Below are 10,452 nucleotides of genomic sequence, written 5' to 3' on the forward strand. Positions count from 1 at the left end.
TGGACGACTATATTCGGACATCGGAAAGGTTCCGAGTGATTCGGGTATTTTTCGGAGTACCGGGGAGTTACGGGAATACGGGAAAGAGTATTGGGCCTTAACGGGCCTTAGTGGGAAGGAGCCAAGAGGTTGCGCGCGCCCCTCCCAAGCCCAGTTCGAATTGGACAAGGGGTTTGGGGCGCGGCCCCCCTCTCCCTTCCTTCTCCACTCCCCTCCTTTCCCCCGTTCTCCTAGTTGGACTAGGAAAGAAGGAGTCCTACTCCCGATGGGAGTAGGACTCCCCTTGGCGCGCCCCTCCTTGGCCGGCCACCCCCTCCCCCTTGGCTCCTTTATATACGGGGGTAGGGGGCACCCCATGACACACAAGTTGATCTAGGTGATCGTTTCTAGCCGTGTGCAGTGCCCCCCTCCACCATATTCCACGTCGGTCATATCGTCGCGAAGTTTAGGCGAAGCCTTGCGCCGGTAGAACATCATCATCGTCACCATACCGTCGTGCTGACGGAACTCATCCCCGACACTTTGCTGGATCGGAGTCCGGGGATCGTCATCGAACTGAGCGTGTGCTGAACTCGGAGGTGCCGTACGTACGGTACTTGAATAGGTCGGATCGTGAAGACGTACGACTACATCAACCGCGTTGTCATAACGCTTCCGCTTACGGTCTACGAGGGTACGTAGACATTACTCTCCCCTCTCGTTGCTATGCATCACCATGATCTTGCGTGTGCGTAGGAATTTTTTTGAAATTACCACGTTCCCCTACAGTGGCATCCGAGCCTAGGTTTTATGCGTTGATGTTATATGCACGAGTAGAACACAAGTGAGTTGTGGGCGATACAAGTCATACTGCTTACCAGCATGTCATACTTTGGTTCGGCGGTATTGTTGGATGAAGCGGCCCGGACCGACATTACGCGTACGCTTACGCGATACTGGTTCTACCGACGTGCTTTGCACACAGGTGGCTGGCGGGTGTCAGTTTCTCCAACTTTAGTTGAACCGAGTGTGGCTACGCCCGGTCCTTGAGAAGGTTAAAATATCACTAACTTGACAAACTATCATTGTGCTTTTGATGCGTAGGTAAGAACGGTTCTTGCTCAGCCCATAGCAGCCACGCAAACTCGCAACAACAAAGTAGAGGACGTCTAACTTGTTTTTGCAGGGCATGTTGTGATGTGATATGGTCAAGACGTGATGAGATATAAGTTGTTGTATGAGATGATCATGTTTTCTTTAAGTTATCGGTAACTGGAAGAAGCCCTATGGTTCTCTCTTTGTTGCATAAGATGCAAGTGCCAAATAATTGCTTTACTTTATCGCTATACGATAGCAATAGTTGCAAGAGCAATAGTTGACAAGACGACCATATGACGACACATTGATATAGATCAAGATGATGAAGATCATGATGTCGTGCCGGTGACGATAGAGACCATGACAGTACTTTGGAGATGGAGATCAAAGGCGCAAGATGATCATGGCCATATCATGTCACATATTTTGATTGCATATGATGTTTATCTGTTATACATCTTATTTTGCTTAGTCCGGCGGTAGCATTTTAAGATGATCTCTCACTAATTATCAAGAAGTGTTCTCCCTGAGTATGCACCGTTGTGAAAGTTCTTCGTGCCGAGACACCACGTGATGATCGGGTGTGATAGGCTCTACGTTCAAATACAACGGGTGCAAAACAGTTGCACACGTGGAATACTCAGGTTAAACTTGACGAGCCTAGCATATAACAGATATGGCCTCGGAACACGGAGACCAAAAGGTCGAGCGTGAATCATATAGTAGATATGATCAACATATTGATGTTCACCGTTGAAACTACTCCATCTCACGTGATGATCGGACATGGTGTAGTTGATATGGATCACGCAATCACTTAGAGGATTAGAGGGATGTCTTTCTAAGTGGGAGTTCTTAAGTAATATGATTAATTGAACTTTAAATTTATCATGAACTTAGTCTTGGTAGTATTTTGCAAATTATGTTGTAGATCAAATAGTTCGTGTTGTTGCTTCCCTATGTTTTTTGCTTCCCTATGTTTTTATATGTGTTCCTAGAGAAAAACTAAGTTGAAAAGATGTTAGCAGCAATGATGCGGACTTGGTCCGTGATCTGAGGTTTATCCTCATTGCTGCACAGAAGAATTATGTGCTTAATGCACCGCTAGGTGACAGACCTATTGCAGGAGCAGATGCAGACGTTATGAATGTTTGGCTAGCTCAATATGATGACTACTTGATAGTTTAGTGCATCATGCTTAACGGCTTAGAATCGGGACTTCAAAGACGTTTTGAACGTCATGGACCATATGAGATGTTTCAGAAGTTGAATTTAATATTTCAAGCAAATACCCGAGTTGAGAGATATGAAGTCTCCAACAAGTTCTATTGCTAAAAGATGGAGGAGAATCGCTCAACTAGTGAGCATGTACTCAGATTGTCTGGGTACTACAATCGCTTGAATCAAGTGGGAGTTATTCTTCCAGATAAGATAGTGATTGACAGAGTTCTCTAGTCACTATCACTAAGTTAGTAGAACTTTGTGATGAACTATAGTATGCAAGGGATGACGAAAACGATTCCCGAGCTCTTCGTGATGTTGAAATCGACGAAGGTAGAAATCAAGAAAGAGCATCAAGTGTTGATGGTTAACAAGATCACTAGTTTTAATAAAAGGGCAAAGGTAGAGAAAGGAAACTTCAACTAGAATGACAAGCAAGTTGTCACTCCCATGAAGAAGCCCAAAGCTGAACCGAAGCCTGAAACTGAGTGCTTACACTGCAAAGGAGATGGTTACTGGAAACGGAAATACCCTGAATATTTGGTGGATAAGAAGGATGGCAAACTGAACAAGAGTATATTTGATATACAGGTTATTGATGTGTACCTTACTAGTGTTTATAGTAACCCCTGAGTATTTGATACTTGTTCGGTTGCTAAGATTAGTAACTCGAAACAAGAGTTACAGAATAAACAGAAACTAGTTGAGGGTGAAGTAACGATGTGTGTCGGAAGTGGTTCCAAGATTGATATGATCATCATTGCACACTCCCTATACTTTCGGGATTAGTGTTAAACCTAAATAAATGTTATTTGGCGTTTGCGTTGAGCATGAATATGATTTGATCATGTTTATTGCAATACGGTTATTCATTTAAAGTCAAATAATAATTGTTATTCTGTTTACATGAATAAAGCCTTCGATGGTCATACACCCAATGAAAATAGTTTGTTGGATCTTGATCGTGGTGATACACATAATCATAATATTGATGCCAAAAGATGCAAAGTTGATAATGATAGTGCAACTTATTTGTGGCACTGCCGTTTGGGTCATATCTGTGTAAAGCGCATAAAGAAACTCCATAAAGATGGATTTTTGGAATCACTTGGTTATGAATCATTTGATGCTTGCGAACCGTGCCTTATGGGCAAGATGACTAAAACTCCGTTCTTCAGAACAATGGAACGAGCTACTGACTTGTTGGAAATAATACATACCGATGTATGCGATCCAATGAGTATTGATGCTTGTGGCGGGTATCGTTATTTTCTGACCTTCACAAAATGATTTGAGCAGATATGAGTATATCTACTTAATGAAGCACAAGTCTGAAACATTTGAAAAGTTCAAAGAATTTCAGAGTGAAGTGGAGAATCATCGTAACAAGAAAATAAAGTTTCTGTAATTTGATCGCGGAGACAAATATTTGAGTTACGAGTTTGGTCTTCAATTAAAACAATGTGGAATAGTTTCACAAACTCATGCCACCTGGAACACCACAACTTAATGGTGTGTCTGAACGTCATAACCGTACTTTATTGGATATAGTGCAATCTATGATGTCTCTTATCGGTTTACCACTATCATTTTGGGGTTATGCATTAGAGACAGCTGCATTCACGTTTAATAGGGCACCATCTAAATCCGTTGAGACGACACCGTATGAACTATGGTTTAACAGTAAACCTAAGCTGTCATTTCTTAAAGCTTGGAGTTGCAATGCTTATATGAAAAAGGTCTTCAACCTGATAAGCTCGAACCCAAATCGGAGAAGTCCGTCTTCATAGAATACCCAAAGGTAACTATTGGGTACACCTTCTATCACAGACCCGAAGGCAAGTTATTCGTTGCTAAGATGGATCCTTTCTAGAGAAGAAGTTTTTCTCGAAAGAAGTGAGTGGGAGGAAAGTAGAACTTGATGAGGTAATTGTACCTTCTCCCTTATTGAAAAGTAGTTCATCACAGAAATCAGTTCTAGTGATTCCTACACCAATTAGTGAGGAAGTTAATGATGATGATCATGAAACTTTAGATCAAGTTGCTACCAAACCTCGTAGGTCTTCCAGAGTAAGATCCGCACCAGAGTGGTACGGTAATCATGTTCTGGAAGTCATGTTACTAGACCATGATGAACCTACGAACTATGAGGAAGCGATGATGAGCCCAGATTCCACGAAATGGCTTGAGGCCATAAAATCTGAGATATGATCCATGTATGAGAACAAAGTATGGACTTTGATTGACTTGCTCGATGATCAGCAAGCCATGTTAAATAAATGGATCTTCAAAAGGAAGACGGACACTGATAGTAGTGTTACTATCTACTAAGCTCGACTTGTTGCGAAAGGTTTTCGACAAGTTCAAGGTGTTGAATACGATGAGATTTTCTCACTCGTATCGATGCTTAAGTCTGTCCGAATCATGTTAGCAATTGCCACATTTTATGAAATCTGGCAAATGGATATCAAAACTGTGTTCCTGAATGGATTTCTGGAAGAAGAGTTGTATACGGGCTCCTAACTACTCTGCAGGGTTTTCCTCTCCTCCCTGAGGACGACTCGATCTCGTGGGCACTCTCGAGCTCCGGGAAGTTCTCGGTCCAATCCCTCTACAACAAGCCCACCGAGGGACCGACTCTTGACATAGCTCGGGGGCTGTGGAAAGCGTCCATCCCTTTGAAGATCAAAGTATTTCTATGGCAACTATTCCGTGATCGTCTCCCTTCTTCTAACAACATTGCCATTAGACACAGCCCTTCGGATGGTACTTGCGCGCTTTGTGGAGCGCATGAAGATGCCAACCACATCTTTTTCAAGTGCCATCTTGCTCGCTTTGCCTGGAGTGCCGTCCGTAAGGCCTTTGCTCAGACCTGGAATCCCAATTCATGAAGGAAATATGCCCTAGAGGCAATAATAAAGTTATTATTTATTTCCTTATTTCATGATAAATGTTTATTATTCATGCTAGAATTGTATTAACCGGAAACATAATACATGTGTGAATACATAGGCAAGCATAGTATCACTAGTATGCCTCTACTTGACTAGCTCGTGAATCAAAGATGGTTAAGTTTCCTAGCCATGGACAAAAGAGTTGTCATTTGATAACGGGATCACATCATTAGGAGAATGATGTGATTGACTTGACCCATTCTGTTAGCTTAGCACTTGATCGTTTAGTATGTTGCTATTGCTTTCTTCATGACTTATACATGTTCCTATGACTATGAGATTATGCAACTCCCGTTTACCGGAAGAACACTTTGTGTGCTACCAAACGTCACAACGTAACTGGATGATTATAAAGGAGCTCTACAGGTGTCTCCAAAGGTACATGTTGGGTTGGCGTATTTCGAGATTATGATTTGTCACTCCGATTGTCGGAGAGGTATCTCTGGGCCCTCTCGGTAATGCACATCACTTAAGCCTTGCAAGCATTGCAACTAATGAGTTAGTTGCGAGATGATGTATTACGTAATGAGTAAAGAGACTTGCCGGTAACGAGATTGAACTAGGTATTGGATACCGACGATCGAATCTCGGGCAAGTAACATACCGATGACAAAGGGAACAACGTATGTTGTTATGCGGTTTGACCGATAAAGATCTTCGTAGAATATGTAGGAGCCAATATGAGCATCCAGGTTCCGCTATTGGTTATTGACTGGAGACGTATCTCGTTCATGTCTACATAGTTCTCGAACCCGTAGGGTCCGCACGCTTAAGGTTTCGATGACAGTTATATTATGAGTTTATGAGTTTTGATGTACCGAAGGAGTTCGGAGTCCCGGATGAGATCGGGGACATGACGAGGAGTCTCGAAATGGTCGAGACGTAAAGACCGATATATTGGACGACTATATTCGGACATCGGAAAGGTTCCGAGTGATTCGGGTATTTTTCTGAGTACCGGGGAGTTACGGGAATACGGGAAAGAGTATTGGGCCTTAACGGGCCTTAGTGGGAAGGAGCCAGGACGTGGCGCGCACCCCTCCCAAGCCCAGTCCGAATTGGACAAGGGGTTTGGGGCGCGGCCCCCCTCTCCCTTCCTTCTCCACTCGCCTCCTTTCCCCCCTTCTCCTAGTTGGACTAGGAAAGAAGGAGTCCTACTCCCGGTGGGAGTAGGACTCCCCTTGGCGCGCCCCTCCTTGGCCGGCCACCCCCTCCCCCTTGGCTCCTTTTTATACGGGGGTAGGGGCACCCCATGACACACAAGTTGATCTACGTGATCGTTCCTTAGCCGTGTGCAGTGCCCCCCTCCACCATATTCCACCTCGGTCATATCGTCGCGGAGTTTAGGCGAAGCCCTGTGCCGGTAGAACATCATCATCGTCACCACGCCATCGTGCTGACGGAACTCATCCCCGACACTTTGCTGGATCGGAGTCCGGGGATCGTCATCGAGCTGAACGTGTGCTGAACTCGGAGGTGCCGTACGTTCGGTACTTGAATCGGTCGGATCGTGAAGACGTACGACTACATCAACCGTGTTGTCATAACTCTTCCGCTTACGGTCTATGAGGGTACGTGGACATTACTTTCCCCTCTCGTTGCTATGCATCACCATGATCTTGCGTGTGCGTAGGAATTTTTTTGAAATTACTACGTTCCCCTACAATTCGGCCTCGGACCTTCGTAGGATCCTCCTTGCTCAGAGGGGTAGCTTCGGGCATGTGTTGTGGCGCTGCGTAGGGGTGTTGTGCTGGTCCCTTTGGACCACCCGCAATAAGATGACAATTGAACACAAGTTCCCTAACCACCCTGCTGACATTATTTTCAAATGCCACGTGTTCCTCCAGACATGTACTCCGTTGGGAAAACGGCGTGATGCGGACCGGATGCTGGAGGCCATGGAGCGGATCCGCACCATCCAGGTGGAAGCCCGTACCTAAGATGCTGCTCCTGGCGATATTTTGGTGTTCTTTTGGACTGACTACCTGTGTGCTTGTTCTTTTGATCTTATCTCTCAGGCTGATGCCGATTGCATGTTCTATACTTTTGGCTTCGGCCAGTTTCCCTTTATGATGTTTACCCTGTATTGGACTCGTTGGATGCTGCCTGTCGGTGGGCTTTATTAATTTAAAGCCGGACGCATCGTACGTCTCCGTTCTAAAAAAAGGTATGATGTAGGTGCATTGCGTATGTGTTTGCTTTGTGTACATGACTACATGTCCTATAGGAGATCAACAACGGAATGAACAGACGAATCAATTCATCTTTGTTTAACAGGTTGGTTCCATAATTCTGATAAATTGATAGTAGCGAATTTTCCAAAAAAAAATGTTCGTGAATAATACTATAAGCAGTATCTCTTGACATCCTACGCTAGTATTGTTATGTTCGTATGAGCTGATTATAGTTAGTTACGTTGATTACATTTTATATATGCTACCTTTTTATGAGCATATATTTTAAAAAATTGGTGCTATCTATTTTGCCACACTAAGAAAACATTTTTCGTCCACCACTATTTTTATGAGTGGTCTTCCATCCCTATTTAGGAGGCTATGACGCATGCCATTTTTGGATTTTAGTACCCATCTTGGAATTCGTACATGGGTCTCAAATTTCTGGAAAAATGGCCCTAGCCGGACACAAACCCTAAAAAAATTTAATTTTTTTTTAAAAAAAATAGATTTTTTTCATCGGCAAGGGTCAGGATCCACTACGCCCCATAGCCCTAAGGCCACAGGAAACAAGGCAGATCGACAACGTCGCCAACGGGAAGCAGAAACCCTAGCCGCATTTTTTCCTTGAAGGAGAGACGAAGGGGGAGTTCTGTTATCTATTCATTTTTCTTCTATTTTATCCTTTTTGTTTTTACTTTTATCCTCTATTTTAAGAAATATCCGGGATTCCAAAATAAAATTCATGATTTCAAATGTTGTTCAAGGTTTCTAAATTTGTTTGCAATTTTCCAAAATAGTTCACATTTTTGGAAAAAAAAGGTTCCTGTTTTCTGATTTTGTTCACAATTCAGAAAACTTGCTCTGAATTCAAAATTAAAAAAAATCACATTTTTAAAGTTTTTTTTTCACATTTTCAAATTTAGTTCACTTTTAAAAATGTGTTCACATTTCGAAAAATTGCTCTGAATTAGACATTTTTTCACAATTTTGAAAAAATTATGTTTTTCGAAATTTTTTTGTTCATGTTTTCAATATTTGTTGATTTTTTTAAATGTTCATTTTTAAACTTTTTTGTTCATGTGTTTAAATTTTGTTCACTTTTTCCAAAACTTGTTTACGTTCTAAATTTTTGTTCAAATTTCAAAATTTGTTCACTATTTCAAACATTATTTGCATTTTTGTTAAAAAAATCACAATATTTAAAAATTCCAAAAAAATGAATATGTCGTTGTGCTTTGTTCTTGGATTTTCACACTGCATTTTGTTTCCGTCTCAAAGGATTTCCACTTTCAAACAGGACCAATTCCTTTGATAGAATCTCGATGGGGATCCCGTGAGCAAGAGCTTTCAATGGTCCTAGTGGAAACAAAGGATCCGATATTTGCTCATGTGGGAAGGGAGCGTTCGACTTTCATTCATAGCAGCTGTCACTTGTGGAACAATCGGTTCCAACACTTCATCAACCAACAAGATGGGGTCATTGGTATGTACTTTCTGAAATATGATTGGGCCATCTGCTCCATCTCAGACGGCTTATTGTTGCAGGAACCATCAACCTTTTGCAACCTCCTTATACCATTCTTTCGTGCACGCACACATAGCCTATTTATGAAAGTGTTGTGTGTTACTGTCCCCCTCTTTTAACCACACAATTCTGCTCCGCTACAGCCACATCATCTCCTCCCTGTACATGAGAGTTCACAAGCCTCTGCATCTTCTGTCGAATTAATAGTCTGTCGCTACTGTTTTGCCGGGGAGTGTTAAGCTCCTATCGAGGGGAAGAACTTTCTCGCTCCACTTGACCAAAGTGTTCCTTGCTCCATTCCCGAAGCTCTACCATAACTGTTTTAAGAGAATCTTCAACGTTTCCTAGGTCACCCGACGGGTGGGATCGGGCCCAGGCATTGCTTATAACCGCGGGAGCTGCGAGTCCCGCTCCCACATGATCTCATACTGCAGGTCTCCTCGGACTCCTCCACATGCAGTAGTAAGGGGCAATGACCCGATCGCGGCGACATCAGGTATTGCAACCATGCAAACGAAAAGAGCTCCTTCCATGCCTCGTTGACATAGGCCCGATCCAACCAGACCTGGACGTTGTTTTGGCCCCAATGGTGATTATCATACGTAAATAGCGCTCTCGAGAAGCCTAAGTCAACCAACTCGCAGTCGATAAGGACATTCCTGAACGCCTCCATCTGATTCTCCCCTCGCAAAGATCTTGAAAAATCTTCGTGTTGCCACATGCTACATTGAAGTCTCCACATACCAAATCTGAACAACCCTTGAGTCTTGTAGGTGCTCCCACATGAGATATCGATTCTCAACAATTGGTTCTCGGTAAACAAATGTACATCTCCATGATTTACCCGAGCCATGATCTAACACACTAACATCAATATATCGTTTACATGAGTCTATAACTCTCACCTAGAGGGAATCATCCCACAACAAAGATAGCCCCCCTCCATGGTCATCACGGTCCACACTCCACACCGCAAAACCTTTAAGACCCCATCTCCACTTTAGTCTTTCAACATTAACAGAAGTTTGTCATGTTTATGACAGTAAGACAAACTTTCGGGAATTGGCTTTTACAAGAAGCATAACTTCACGAACTGTCCTGAGTTCTAAACTAGTTGACTCATTACCCCCGACAGCGCTCCAGACAAGAGCCCCCCCGATTTGCTATCTAAGTTTTCTCCATCACCAACCAACTTTACTTTTTTATTGTTCTGACTACTAGTGGGTGACGCTGGGTCACCACCTCCATCAACTATACCGTCTGTAATCAACAGGGGCACTGATGGCTTTGACGGGAGGCCAGAAGCCTTTGACCTAGCTGGGTCAGCGTCCATTGCCAACCTTTTACGAGCTAGTTTTTCTCGACCAGTCATGACCACCCCCCTGTCTTTTTAGGGTTTGTACCCGTGTCCTTAAGATCATCATCCACCTCTACTTTCTGTGGATGTCTTGGCATATATGCAACAATATTTGTATTGCTGCTAGCATCAAAACCAGAA

This window comes from Triticum dicoccoides, chromosome 1B (assembly GCF_002162155.2).
Source record: "Triticum dicoccoides isolate Atlit2015 ecotype Zavitan chromosome 1B, WEW_v2.0, whole genome shotgun sequence".
Classification (NCBI taxonomy): Eukaryota; Viridiplantae; Streptophyta; class Magnoliopsida; order Poales; family Poaceae; genus Triticum; species Triticum dicoccoides.